Genomic DNA, 15700 nt, shown 5'->3' with positions numbered 1-15700 from the left:
TGGCGGTGATCAATTGGAACGTATGATAAGTCGTGCCAGTGTGGCCGTAAGCAATTAGAGTGCTTGTGTGGTCGTAAGTAATTGGAATGCCTGAGTGGATCATATTGTTTATGACACGCACGCATGAATCGATAACGAGCAGGGTATGGCAATGGCCAGGTGAGATCACTTGTCATGCGACTCATATGTGATTGATGAACTGCATCATCTAATGATCATGTGCATTGCGTGTATTGTGCTGAGATATAACGTGCAGGGTATGGCATGCCGGGTAATGTTGCATGCGAATCGACTGTTGATTGTTGGTTGTTAGTCAGGGTTTGTTTGTGGAGTGGTTTTGAAGAGATACCCCGAGTCGAGTTGGTGTACAAACCAGAGCTTAGGGGAGGACTCACTGAGATTTATATCTCACTGGTTATTATATAACCATTTTCAGGTCCTTATTGTGAAGAACCAGGAGCTTGAAGTAGAAGGGTCGGGAGCATAGGTGGCTCGGTAGTTCTTTTTGAGATAGACCTTCTGTATATGAACCTGAGGTGTTTTGAAAGTGTGTTTTAATTTGAGAAATTGTTGTCCTACTTTTCTATCCCAAATATGTTGTTGTCAGGGGATTAGTTAATTCGCTTCCACATATGCAATAAAAGGAATGGGTCCTGGGAATGTCGCAATTTCTATCAACCACCAAGGGATGTGTGCACGCTAGAGGTTTGAAGCATGACAGTTTGACTTTGCACCCTCAAAGGGGTCCAAAGGCTTGTACATGCTGGAAGTTTGGCCCCGTTTGGTTTGGCTTTGGGACTCTAAAGTCCCACGGCCAAATGCAAACGTGTTTGGTTCGATTTTTTGGGCGGCTTTGGCAAGATGAAATTGCATCTCCAAATGACTTTAAGGGACCTTAGTCCAAAGCAGATCTAGAGGTCCTTTGGGAACTTGCATTTTTGGAAGGCAAGTTTAGGTTACTATTCATCACTATTCATCTTCTCCAATGGAGAAGCCGATTGGAGGCCGACCACGTCCGACCAAAGGGTTGCGTGCGTTGGTGACGCACCGGTGACCACCGCCTGAGGGTGGCTTGACCCTGGCGACCGTCGCTGGACCTCAAGCAACGCTTGGGTCGCGCGACCAAGGCGGTTGATGGCCTAAATCGCGGGTCTTCATGTTCAAGCCCTGGGTCAACCCAACTATGTGGGTTCCATGCATTAATAATTTCAATACAATATGCATTACAAAGAGAAAATGACTTTGTAAGACCCAATTTCAAAGAGAAAATGACAACCTATTCGTGCTCCCTTCACAAATTCCAAGATGTGATCCTCATAAAACACATGAATCACGCGTAAGTACCGATCTCTTATTCGGGATAGTGTTAAGCCTCTTACCTCCTGAGTCTTAATGCTCTACTCACTTTCATTGACCTGCTTGCCAGTCGACGGTAGGCACATCGTGCAATCCCCATTTACCAGCTCGCCATTGCGCACCCCATGGCCTCATCAATAACCGACGGAGCTTTAGCTTGTGACACTGCAGTATGAAGCCGTCCAATGTGCAGCTCGTCATTGACCTAACCCGCGGGGGATTCCTCCAACGTTTCTCGATAGCCAATTTGGTTGTTATAGATTGGGGATAGTTGATTTAGCTGGCTGCCCTGATTTTGCCTAATTTGGTTTGGATTCCGTGGGTGTTGTTATTGGTTCTGCATGCAGAAAGTTGTGTGCTTGGGTGTATCGTTGTTGTGGGATTCGAGTCGCTTTGATGGGTCCATCGAATTTTCGGTGCTTGAGTTAGATTATGAAAGATGATCCGCGTAATTTTGTAAAATATTGGATCTTTTTCATGAAAGTGAATTAATTTACGTGGGATTGTATCTCCTATTGGCCACACATGATGTCTGAGCAGAACGAGTTGCGCTATTTTAATGGGACAGCTGCGAGAATGCGATGTAATTTCCTTTATTGTTTTTTATTTGGGATACTTCCTCTTACTGAAAATGCGGGGGATTTCAGAACTTGGTTTTGGAATGATAATATGGTTGTCTGATGTACTACTTGAAGGAGAACAGCTTGGTAGGAATGCAATTTCAATACATGCAAATCATGCAACCCAAATTTGCCACTCTCATCAGCTTCTATGATTCCCCGTATTAACTTGCAATTGCCAACTTCCATCTCTTTTAGCCGTGGAAGTTCCCTCATCAATGAAAGAGGAAATAATACTTCTATGTTGTGACAATACTTGACTCGTACTACTTTTAATGCGTTGAAGGACTTGGAGGAGATATTGGAGGTCCATATCTTCTCCAAGTTTATGAGATTCTTGAGAAGTAATGACTCCAACGTCTTAAAATCTATATGGGATGATGATTGGAGGATGTAATGAATTGAGGGACTATTCTCAACACATAGATGCTTTAATTTTGGAAAACATTTTTGGGATAATGCACAAATACTTTGCTCAATTCCGTTCAAACTATCCAATATCATATTGTCAGTTTTGCCTAAGAGTCTTTGTATGCATCCTTTTTGAAAAATATCGCTTATTGGATCCCACTGGAGCATCAATGTGCTCAATCCTTTGCGACAAGACCAATGCCATCCTTCACCTATATGTATTTCATACTTGGTTTGTGACATCCAGATTTTCGGGTTTAGATTTCAATTAGATAAATTGGGCATTTCATCGATGCGACTACAGTGTTTTTCTCTGAGTTGACCACTCACAAGATAACTAGACTAGCTGAGTAAGCTATTAAGGACTTTAAGGCAAATAGACTTGAGAATTCGACCAGGAATCGATTTCTCAACCGTGCTCATTTTTAGAGGTCATTACGGCACAGTTAAAAATCGAATTAAGATCAGAGATAAGTCGGTTTGACTGAGATGAATGACCGATCGTGGGTGATTCCACTAAATTGGAAAATTCTCATCGACCGGCACTAATTTAATTTTACTATCGTTTTGGTACCCTATAACCATATTTGAATCCTCAAGATTTTCATGACAACCGAGAATCACCAATTAGTCGAGTGGGTTCATCGTGGCTCAAAGAAAATCGACCACGGGTCATTTGTCCTAAAAAGTTATGAAAACTACCTAGTAGCCTAAGTCACACTAAAAACGAGTCCGAGTGAAATTAACTGTCAATCTGAGTTCGATTTCAGAAATTGAAGATTCTGTTTTGTCATAATAAATTTAAGGAATGTTGACTCAATCTCAAAAGATCTTTCTGACAACCGAAACTCTTTGGGAAAAAAAAGTTGAAGCCGGGGATTGTGAAATTGAGAAGCATGAGGGGTTCTTGAATGAGAAAAATAATCAATTTGATAAATGAGACATCAATTGATTTTATGAGTCATTTGAGAGAAATTCAAGAGGGAAATTGGATGCAGAAATGCAAGTGAGAACCGAGTACTCTAATCTGAAATTCCTTGAGAATCTATGAGCTTATTCAAAAGAAAAAGAAATAAGAATTTTCTATTTGAGGAAATTCTTTCCTTTTGAATTTATTCCCATTTCCCTTTCCCTATTTGGCGAAACACCTTTTCCCCTTTGCCCCAAGTTTCTCTCTCTTTCCTTCTTTTTCTTTTTTTCTCTCTCTCTCCCTCTCTCTTTTCCCCCTCATGCGGATTATCCCCCACCGACTGCCCTCTTCCATTTCTCACTTTGCTTCCCCCCTTACTTTTTACTTTTTTGACTTTTCAACACTCTAGCTCTCTCTCTCTCTCTCCCGACTCCCTCACTCTCTCAACATCTCTCTTCCTCTCCTTCTCGACTGATTCGAAAAACTGCAAAAGCAGAAGCGGCGGACAAGCTGCGTTGAAGGAGCCGCAGCCACGCCGGAGCCGTCGTCGCCGTCGTGCTGGAGCGCTGCCGCCATCTATCTCCTGCTCGCCCGCTCGAACGCCGTCCACCCTCTGTCCTCCCCTTCGTTTGCTGCCCGAGGTCCCAGATTTGGGATGGACGCCGGAGCAACCAGCACCGTGTGCGATGCCACCGCCCTCCGCCGTTCGCCGCCGTGCTACACGCCGTCGCCTCGTCGCTACTCCGCACACCTTGGTTGCTCTCTCGCCCAGCTCGCTGTTCCAGAGCTGCTGTCCAGCTCCGTTCGGCCACCTCAAGTCGCGGCTCGGGCACCTCTGGCCACCGTACGCCGCCACCTCGCCCACCGAAGCTCCCTTCACCCTCCATCGGCCTTGCTCCACCATCTCAACTCCGGAACCACCTCAACCAACAACGAACAGAGAAGGCAGAAAATGGGTATGACAGTGGGGTTTTGGCCCATTTTGGCCGTCTTCCCGAGCCCGGATGCTCGGCCCGCTTCGAGGAAAGTCGATCATCGCGTTGATCCCATCGTTTTAAGTGAGTTTTACTCACTAATGCCTTCTTAGTCTGCTAATTATACTTAAGGGTTTATTAGTGTTAGTTAAGAGTAATTAGGTGGTTGAATTAGAATTGATTAGTGGTTATTAGTTAATTGCATTGCATATTAGTTGTTTGGTTAGTGTACTTAGAGAATTGCCTATAGTATTTATTGGATGCTTCGTGGGATTTTCCCATCGGGTGTTAATTAGGCAATTCGGGCCTAAATGGAATTTTTAGGAATTTAATATTAATTTTCGAAAATTAATTATTTAATTATTTATTTTCCGGAAATTCATCTAGGATGGCCAATGACCAGGATTTTATGCTGATAATCGTGGTACAATTCGTTTATTTAATTAAGTTTTATATTGTGCTAAATTGAATTTATTGTATTTATTTATTTATTTTTCGATATTAATTATTTAATTATTTTTTTTTCCAGAAATTCAACTGGGATGGTCAGTGACCGGAATTTCGTGCTGATTGTCATGGTGCAAACCATTTATTTATTTGAGCTGAATTGAATTGATTGTGCAATTTGAGGAATTGTTCCTTAATTGTTTGGAATTGAATGAAATTGAATGATTGATTGGTAGATGGCCGAGTATGTTTATTTAGCAATTATAATGCTTTGATGAGTTGTAAAGTGGATGGAATCATGAGAGTGAATTGGAAATACTCTGGGCTATAACCAATCAAGTACAGTGTGATGGGCATACATGATTCGGTGACTAAGGATGTCACTAGCGAAAACGATGCATTAAAAACGCACGTATCGGTCTAGTACTCATATCATTATAGGCATGTGTGGTTCGGTGATTAAGGATATCACTGGCGAAAACAACGCTTTAATGAACGCATGCAATTGTCTATTGAACACATCGTCATAGGCATGTGTGGTTCAATGATTAAAGACATCATTGGCAAAAACGGCACCTTAATGAACGCATGCAATCATCTATTAAACACATCGTCATAGGCATATGTGGTTAGGTGATTAAGGACATCACTAGCAAAAACGGCGCCTTAAAGAACATACGTAATTGTCTATTAAATACATCATTATAGGCATGTGAGGCTTGGTGATTTGGGATATCACTGGTGAAAACAGCGCCTTAAAGAACGCACGTAATTGTCTAGTGTGTACGTCAGCTTGGTGAAGTTGATGCCCGAGAGCATTGATACGGCTTTGTGACTGAGTGTACTATTGGAGGTTATATGGGATGGAATAAATGACATAGAAATGATCCGACCGATATGTAATCGACTAGATCGATTGATTATTGCTTTGATCTGGTGTTGTGATCGATTGACTAAATGGAAATGACCATGAGTGGTCTTGTTGGCGTGTAATCGACTAGGTCGATTTGATCGATGCTTCAACTAGTGATGTGATTGCTTGGGTGCCTATTTGATCTGTGCTAATATGCAGGTGGAATCTGAGGCCAAGGTAAGTGCTTTGACTCATGTTGTGCATAGGCAACCCTAAGATGTATTAGTTTACTAATGGGTCTCAAGGAGTAGAACTTTCTAAGACGTTGTCTCAATGATTATTGAATAACCATTTCAGGACCCGGATGAGAACCTAAGGAGGAGGAATCTGACGAGGAGATCCCTGATGAGGAACCCAAAGAGGAGTACATGGAGAAGGATCCCGAGGATGACCCTGAGTACGACTCGGATGAGGACTAAAATCCCGTCCTGTCTTGTAAGACCTTGTCTACATGTGAATAGATGTTAGATCAGACTTACATATATATATATAGTATTGTAGAATACTATGAGATGCGTGTAAAAAAGTATGGTTGTGAATTTTCAGTATGAAAAATATGGCCTGCTTTTTTATCCCATTGTTTTATTGTCTGGGGATTTATAACTACTTCAGCATGTGCATATTGAAAATAAAAGGGTCGGCGATACATAGTCCTAGGATATCGCATTTTAAAATTGACCAAAGGTAAGGGATGTGCGCGTGTCTGCGGATGGGGCGTGACATGGTTAATTTCTTGACATTTAGATCCTCTGGAATCACACTTGGATCGAGAATGGACACATGCAAAGTCCAGAGTTTCATGTTATTCAACTCAATAAGACTGGCATTAGTTGGTAGAGTTTGGTTCATAGCATTCCATTGTTTAAATTTATTCATGTACAACTCCTCCAATTTGATTAAGCTTCCAAGCAAGCCTGGTTCAATTATCTGAAGATTTGAACAATAATTCAAGTCCAATAACCTTAGCTCTACCAATTGCCCCATTTCTTTTGACAATCGCTGAATTTTGGAGTTCATAAGGCTAAGAATTTGTAACCTTTTTAGCTCACCAAGAATGACAACATCCTCTAACGAAGAATAATCAAGACACGGAGCATGTAAGTTTTTCAAGAATTGAAACAACAAAGGTGAACAACTTAGACGTACCCTACTAAGATCTAAGACCTTGAGATTTCTTATAGAGTTGAAATATGAATCTGGGACCTCAAGAGATTTATTGTTTGTGAACAACATAAAGATTTGCAATTTGGGGCAATCTAGTTCTTGGGGAAGCTCCTGCAAATCAATGTAGGAAAAGCATATCGCCTTACAACTTTTGAGCTTATTCTTCGACAACTCTATTACTGACTTATCTTTATCTTTCAAAACAAGAAGAAAGTGATCTCCTGAAGTAACCGAGGTAACAAACCCACGAACCAAGTCATGTATCTTGAAACCATCATTTTCTCCATTGTGTAACAACAAGGAGGAGGCTTGAAGAGTATGGATAAGTGAGCTCAATCTATTTCTAGTGTCTTCCATGCTGCTATTTTTTCTAAATAGCCCTAAACCCACACTGTACCTCACCAAGCTTTCAAGAGAGGGCTTAGAGACACCATAAACAGCACGGAGTTGTAGCAATGTCTTTGCCTCCTCGCATTTTATACGATCGTAACTCACTTGCAACGTCTTATTTATCACCTCACCGGTTTCTTCGTTCCAGATTTGTTTCAAAGCATCCTTACAATTAGAGTAACTAGTGTCTATAAAAAGTTTTGGTATTGCGAGAATTAGGAAAGGCAAACCTGCACATATGTGGAGTGCTTCCTCCACCGAGGATTCTAATTCAACTTGAACTTTGATATAGCTAGTATAAGCATCTAGAGGGGGGTGAATAGGTGTAAAAATAATTTCTCGATATATGAAAACAATACTAGGCAAACAATAGAAAGGAAGCTCTCCTTTAGTTAACAAAACGAACTATGATCAAAGTAAAGCATGAAGTAGGGAAGAGAAAATTAAACACAAGGTTTATAGTGGTTTGGCTTATTCTAAGCCTACGTCCACTCTTCGCACCGACAGCCCACCGACCTGGATTTCACTATGAACAAAAAGATGTTACAGCAATGCTTTCCCTTGATTCCACAGTGTAGATACTCTACCACACTTCCTCAAGGTATCTCAAAATATAGGCTCTCTTTTACATACAAGATTTCGCTCATTAAATGAATTGACTAAAAATCAAGGAGTTTCAGACTTTGGAATTCTTCTATCGTGCACTCTCTCGAACAACTGGAACGTCTTCCTTTTATACTCATTTGCACCATCATACCCATTGACACTTACCAAAGGAATTCTTCCAATCCTCCCGTTGGACAGAATCAATTAGGAAGATCATTCGAGCTATTAAAGAAACATGTCGATAGCCCATCAATCATGCTCGCCCATACAATCAGAATCTTGGTTTCCATAAGTAGAACCTTCCAAGAATACTTCGCCAATCATTGGATCCTTAATCAATCTTGATTCGAATAAAGGAATCCGTTATGTCATATCCAGCCAAGAGATCTTCTCCAGTCGATAAGGCCAAATCCTTAATGAAACACTCAATTCTTGATAGCCTTTCTTCACCGGATTAGAAACTGTCAATGAGAATAGACTTTGAGTCTTGAGTCTGGTAGTACGGAGATCTTCAGACTTTAATAGAAGAGTCTGCAAATCTTCAGACTAGACTGATAGAAACGTTTTCTCAGCTTCAAAATATTCCAAAAAGATTTCTCCAACAATCTCCCCATTTTTTATGGTGACAAAACTTTCCTGCAGATTTGAATAACTTTGACTTGCAAAACATTACTCAAGCAAATATGGATATCTCATAAAGATTAATGGATTAATGATAACACTAGAATCTGCAACCACAGAAAATAGGTTAGTCTTGCATGAGAGTAAAGTCATTCATAAGATATCAAAAGTACTTAATATAAGTAGCAGTCAAATCCAAATCCACATTCAATCAGTCCACATCCAGACACAGACACACAAGTCAAACATTAAAACAAACTAAAAATTCAACAAGTTTAAGTTCAAAGTTCAAAGATTTCAAATCTCGCATTTCTCCCCATTTTTGTCATCATAAAAAAGGTTGAGATGGAAATGGAATAGAGTCAAGATTGCTTGGGAACACGAACAAGCTGGAAATCTCCCATTGACTGGACGATGCCTTCCAGCTTTTTCAAATCTTCCTTTAGTTGAGCCACCTCTTCACTCTTAGCATTTTCTTGATTCTGGAGAGCAATGGCTTGGATCTGATCATTCAAAGAAACTGAAGAAGCTTGTCCTGCATTCTGCAAGTTCTAAACTTCGCATCCCAGAGCATATATCTGACCTTGCATTTCCAAGAGAACATCAAGAATTCTGCGAAAATCTGCTGAATTATCGCCCGTGTATCGGCCAAAGACGATCGAGATGGAGTAAAGGCGGACAATGGTACATCAGCATAGTCACACAGATTTGGCGATGAAACATCATGTCCCTCCTCAGAAATTGAGAGGCATGAATGTCCTCTAGATCCGCTGGAGAGCGGCGACTTCTTCACGTTTCCACTATCTCCCCTCGTTTCCATGCCTTCAGGTGGAGAAGAGTGTTCCTCATACTCTCCTTCCTCTTGATTTCCTCTTTCTTCTTCTTCTTCTTCTTCAAACCTTTCTTCCTCTACATCTCTTTCTTCAGCTTCTCTCTCCTATGATTCCTTCTCCTCTGCTTCTTTTTCTTCTGATTCTCTCTCATCTGCTTCATTTTCCTGTCGTTCCATTGATTCTGGAATAGAACGACTCAGGTTCTTCAATGCCATAGCAGAAATGGTGATGTCATCCTCATCATCTTCATCCTCAATGATAAGAGCTCTTCTCTTTTTGGATGGAGCAACCATGGGCTCCTTCCCTTTTCTTTTTGCTGCCGAAGAGACTTGATGAGGCTTGGCAGGGGTTGTCTCATTGAATTTCTCCAACGCCTTGTCGAGTTCTTTCAGACGCATTTTGGACATCATTTTCAGTCCTACCACCATTTTGTCACACGATCTAACACAAAGAATTTGTGGAGGCTGAATATTTAAATGTCTGAATATCTTTGACACAAGACCTGGATAAGGAAGTTGGCCATTGTCCTTCACCACCGCTCTATACATGTGGAATGAATAGTGTGAGGAAGAGAAAACTTTTTCCCAACATTGATGGTGTACATCAGCTTTGCCTCTGAGTTTGAAACATCAGTCTTGGAAGTTGATTTCGGTCTGATGCAATTGATCACAATCTTGTGAAGCAGAATGTTGAACGCACACATCCTTGAGTAGGAAATCCTTCCCTCTGTCCTAATGTCTTTAACAAGTTCCAATGTGGCACGAGCTATAGAGACACTGATGGGTTGATATCTCCCTCTCTCAACCCCAATCACATCCGCCAAAGATATCCACATCCACCACAAAGTTTCGATCTCGGACACTTTGAAAGAGATTCTATTCGCATCCAAGAAACTAAGATTTGAATAGAAATATGCAGTTAATTGAGCATAAGCTTCTGTGGTGTCAGAACAAAACTATTCAAGTTGAAGAAAACTGAACTTTTCCCTCAAATTGACATTCACAGCATCAAGGAAATCAAAATCCACACTCTTAGGGTTTATCACCCCACGCTTCAACAATTTGGAGTATAGATCCTTTTGTTCCTTCGATCTAAACAACTCGTCCTTTTCCTCGAATTTTCGCCGCAACACCCATTCTCGGTTGAAATTGGCTGTATAATTTGTCATCATCATTCCCATCTATCGAATTAAATCCTCCAACACGCGGATCACTTGGGATATTTGCAAGGGTTTCTTCTGCCAACCCCTTAGGAGCAATTCCCAAACGCTCCATTTTTCGCAAAAAGATGTACTCTTTCCCATATCCCTTCTCCTTAAGAAACTCATCAATGTAGTTCAATGGAATACCAATCATCTTTAAAGCACGGTAAAGCTTATAAATAAAATAGGGCCTTTGAATTCTTACAGGATCTGTGTCTTCAACGATTTCTTCCTCTTGTTGATGACCAGCACCCTATGGACTAGTTGGTGGAGAATGACGCTGCTGAGAATGTTGTGGGCTCTGCTACTAACTTGGTGACTCCTCTTCCTCGGTGAGATCAAAGTGAGTAGGCCCCTCACTCATTCGCCTTGGTCCCCTACTTGCGATCCTCGAAGACTTTCTTGAAGACGACATCTTTCTCAGTCTTTGAAAGATTCCTTGCTTGACTTTCCCAAGAAAGATGACAACTTTTTCGAAGATTAAATAAGGGAGGAAGACAGGACTGGAAGATCGATGCTTTTTAGGGTATTGGAGTTAAGTGAAGAGGAACCGACTGTATATAGCTCAGTCGGAAAGGGAGAATACTAAACGTCATAAAGGAAAGTGAAAAGATGCCTCTTAAAAATAACTGCCTTTTTAAAAAAAAATAGATAACTACCTTTTTTTAAGAGAAATTAAATCTTTTTGAAAAGGAAAAATTGCACTTTTCACAGAAATTGAAGATAGCATAAATCAATTATAAATAGATAAATGATCGTACCTTTCCGAGATTTAATATAAGAGAAAATAAAATAACTTACAAAGGTCAAGAACCATGATTGTCTAAGTCTCGAGAGTCTCTAGACTTTAACTTCTTCAAGCTTCAAGATGTTGAGTCTCGGAACGGATGATTTCAAATTGATTTTTCTCCAAAGGCTTCATAAATATATCCGCTAGTTAGTTCTTTGAGTCAATAAACTGAATCGAAACTTCTCCATTTTGAACATGATCTCTAATGAAGTGATGTCGAATGTCTATATGCTTTGCTCTTGAGTGAAGAATTGGACTTTTGGTAAGATTGATTGCACTAGTGTTGTCATAGTTAATCTCCGTGCATGAATCTTCAATTCCAAAGTCTCTTAGTTATTGTTTTATCCACAGTATTTGTGAACAACAACTTCCGAGAGCTACATACTCTGCCTCTGCTGTAGAAAGAGCTACTGTATTTTGCTTCCTTGAAAACCAAGACATTGTCCTGCTTCCAAGTAACTAACAGGTACCCGAGGTGCTCTTTCTATCAACTCTGCAACCGGCTAGATCTGCGTCTGAGTATCCAAGAAGAGTAAAGTCTCCCTTTTTAGGATACCAAAGGCCGATGCTTGAAGTTGAAGCAATGTATTTGATAATACGCTTTGCAGCACTTAGATGAGATTCTTTAGGGTCTGCTTGAAATCTATCACAAATGCAAACACTAAACAAAATGTCAGGTCTAGAAGCAATAATATAAAGAAGTGAACCGATGATACTCATGTATAGCTTCTAGTCAACTTTCTTTCCTCCTTCATCTTTGTCTATCTTCAAGGAACTTGACATTGGTATATCAGTCTTTTTGCAATTTTCCAGTCCAAACTTTTTGACAAGATCATTAGCATATTTTTCTTGATGAATAAAAGTCCCTTCCTTCAATTGTTTCACTTGAAGTCCAAGAAAGAAGGTTAGTTCACCCATCATGCTCATTTCAAATTCATCCTGCATGGACTTAGAGAATTTCTTGCACAAACTTTCATTAGAGGATCCAAAAATAATATCATCAACATATATTTGAATTAAAAAGCCATTTTGCTTTCTCTTTTGATAAACAGAGTAGTGTCTACTTTACCTTTTACAAAGCCATTTTGAATTAAAAACTTACTCAACCTGTCGTACCAAGCTCGAGGTGCTTGCTTTAAACCATACAAGGCTTTTTTCAGTCTAAATACTGAGTCTAGCTTCCTTGGGTCTTCAAACCTAGGTGGTTGTTCCATATAGACTTCCTCATGAATAAATCCATTCAGGAAAGCATTTTTGACGTCCATTTGGAATAACCTAAAATTCTTATAACAAGCAAAAGCAAGTAATAATCGAATTGCTTCTAACCTTGCTATTGGTGCGTAAGTCTCGTCATAGTCTATCCCTTCTTCTTTCGTATATCCCTTGGCCACGAGTCTTGCTTTGTTTCTTACGACTTTTCCTTTTTCATTCATCTCGTTCCTGAAAACCCATTTAGCTCCAATAATAGATTTACCTTTTGGTTTAGGAGTCAACTCCCAGGAATCATTAATACTGAATTGTCTGAGTTCTTCTTGCATAACTTCAATCTAGCTTTCATCAGATAAAGCTTCTTCTATGCTTTTTGGTTCTATTTCAGAAATAAGAGCCACAGCACTAGACTCTTCCCGCCTTTTGGATCTTGTGCAAATTCCTTCATTAATGTCGCCAATAATGAGATCTTTGGGATGACCGGACTTATGCTTCCGCATTCTTGGTTGATTTGTCGGGTTGATTATCATTTCTTTCATTTGAATCTTCAATAACCATTTGTTGCTGGTCTTTTAGTCTAATTTGTTTCTTGAGATTTAGACTTTGTAGAGTCTCGGAGCAGGTTCAGATTCTTCAAGATGAGTCTGAACAGATTCATTTTGCATAGAATCCTAGAATTTGACATTCATTGATTCCTCCACAGATTGACTCTTCTTGTTATAGACTCTATAGGCTTTGCTTGAGGTAGAATATCCAAGGAAGATGCCTTCGTCTGATTTTTCTTCAAACTTACTAACTCTATCATTTGCATTTTTCAATATAAAGCATTTACATCCGAACACATGAAAATATGAAACGATAGGCTTCTTTCCTTTGAATAACTCATAAGGGGTTTTTTCCATAATAGGCCTTAGAAAAACTCTATTGATAATATAACATGTTGTTGAAACTGCTTCAGCCCAAAATCGTGAAGAGATGTTACTTTCAATTAAAAGAGTTCTAGCCATTTCTTGAAGCGATCTATTCTTTCTTTCCACAACTCCATTTTGCTCTGGAGTATATGGAGAGGAGAACACATGCTGAAAACCAGATTCATCACAGAATTTTGTAAAATCTTGATTTTCAAATTCACCTCCATGGTCTGTTCTTATACTCGAGATAACATACCTTTTTTTTTTTCATTTTGAACCTTTTTAGCAAACTTTTCAAAGTAAGAGAATGTTTTAGACTTACTTGCTAGGAAATATACCCAAGTAAATCGTGAGTAGTCATCCACAATTACTAGGCAATATTTCTTACCTCCAATGCTCTGAGTTTTGGTTGGTCCGAAGATATCCTTATGCGAAGCTGCACAAAGACACGATTAGTGGAAACTTGATTTATTGGTTTAAAGGAATTTCTTACCTGCTTTCCCAATACGCATGGTGTACATAGATCAGACTTTTGGTATGATAATTTGGGTAGACCACGAATAAGCTTCTTTGCTGAAATTTTGGCTATCTGCTTCATATTGATGTGCCCAAGCTTTCTATGCCATAAGCTCGCTTCATCTTGAATTGAGATTAGACATTGTGATTCATCTGGTTTCACATCCAAGTGGTAGATATTTCCATGTCTTCAGCCCATGAATGACTGAGTAGAATCTTTACTAGTTCCTGAACATATTCCCTCTTGAAAGTTGATTTTGAAACTAATATCACACCTGTGATGATCGTCGAGCGGATTGTAGTTGAGTCCTTCCACTAGGAAACATTGCTTATTGTGAGGTTTCCAATCTTTACAGTTCCAAATCCCACAATTATTTCTTTGTTGTTTCCTCCAAATGACACTTTTCCACAATTTACTTGAACGAGTTTTATGAAGCAATTTGAATCTCCTGTCATATGTCTTGAGCATCCACTATCCAGATACCATTTTACCTTTTCTTGATAGTGACCTGCATTTAAAAAATAAACTCAAGCTTTGTTTGGTACCCATATTTTCTTGGGTCCATTGGTGTTAGTATGATATGTGGTTTTTGCCCATACTTTCTTAACAAGTTTCCAAACCATAGGACACTCTTTTTCAAAATGATTTGCACTATTGCACTTTGAACATCTAAGAGCATTTCGACCTACTGGTTTTACAAAAACCTTCTTGAAATGATTTTTGTAAGCATCTCTTGTAGGTCTTTGCTTAATTATTTCCTTCACTTTAGGAAAATCAATTAAAGGAATGGTTTATGATGTCATTCCTAAACCAAATTTATTGAAATAAGGTCTTTATACTGAAAGAATTTTCTCAAGTTTCTCGTATCCTATTGAAAATCTTTTTGAAATATTTGATAAGTCATTTTTTAAAAATGCATTTTCTTTCAAGAGATTATCTTCGCTTTCTTTAAGAGTAGAAACATTCATGTATAAACATTTCAACTTTTCTTTCAAAACATTTTCCTATTGTTTTAGTGTAGAGTTTTCCTTTTAAGTTCGGAAATCCTTTTAAGAGAAGTCTTAATACTAAAACACAGCTCATCAATGTATTTAGAAATTTTAACAGGATTTTAAAGTTACTTACCTCAAATTCACTTTGTTTAAAATCGAGTCTGTCTCGGAGTTTAAATCTGAATCCGATTGTGCCATCGACATATATTGGCATAATCATCATCGTTTCTTCACACTCGTATCACTCTAGGTTTCGCTTTAAGAGCCTTTCGATACTTTTCAGCTTTTCCTTTCTTCTTTCTCGAAGAGGACGGTTGGGTACGATGTGTCCTTTTTCTTACATTCAAAGCAGACTACATCTTTGTTTGATTCATCATCATCAATGTGCTTGGTCTGTTGCTTTTGAAAACTCGTTTCTTTGGATTGAATCTTCTTCCTTTTTCGTTCAGCTTTCTAAATCTTCTTATCATGAGAGCAAGCTCCTCATCGTCCATATCGTCTTCAGAATCTGTGACATCAGAATCATCATTGGATTTTAATGCAATGGATTTCTTACCTTTAGGATCTTCGTCTTCATTGATTCGTTCCATTTCATAAGACTAAAGAGTTCCAACCAACTCATCGACAGATAGTGGCATGATTCTTTGTGTCTCTCTTATTGAGGTCTTTATGTGATTCCAATCCTTGGAGAGTCCACGCAGTAGCTTGTTTACCTTCATGGGATCAGAAATTGGTTGACCTTGATTTTCAAGACCATTCACGATTTCGTAAAACGACTAAACATGTCGGTTATAGATTCTCCCGATTTCATTTTGAAGGCTTCATATTGACCGAG

This window comes from Eucalyptus grandis, chromosome 7, assembly GCF_016545825.1.
Source record: "Eucalyptus grandis isolate ANBG69807.140 chromosome 7, ASM1654582v1, whole genome shotgun sequence".
NCBI lineage: Eukaryota > Viridiplantae > Streptophyta > Magnoliopsida > Myrtales > Myrtaceae > Eucalyptus > Eucalyptus grandis.
The sequence above is the reverse complement of the archived record's forward strand: the minus strand, read 5'-3'. Positions refer to the sequence as shown.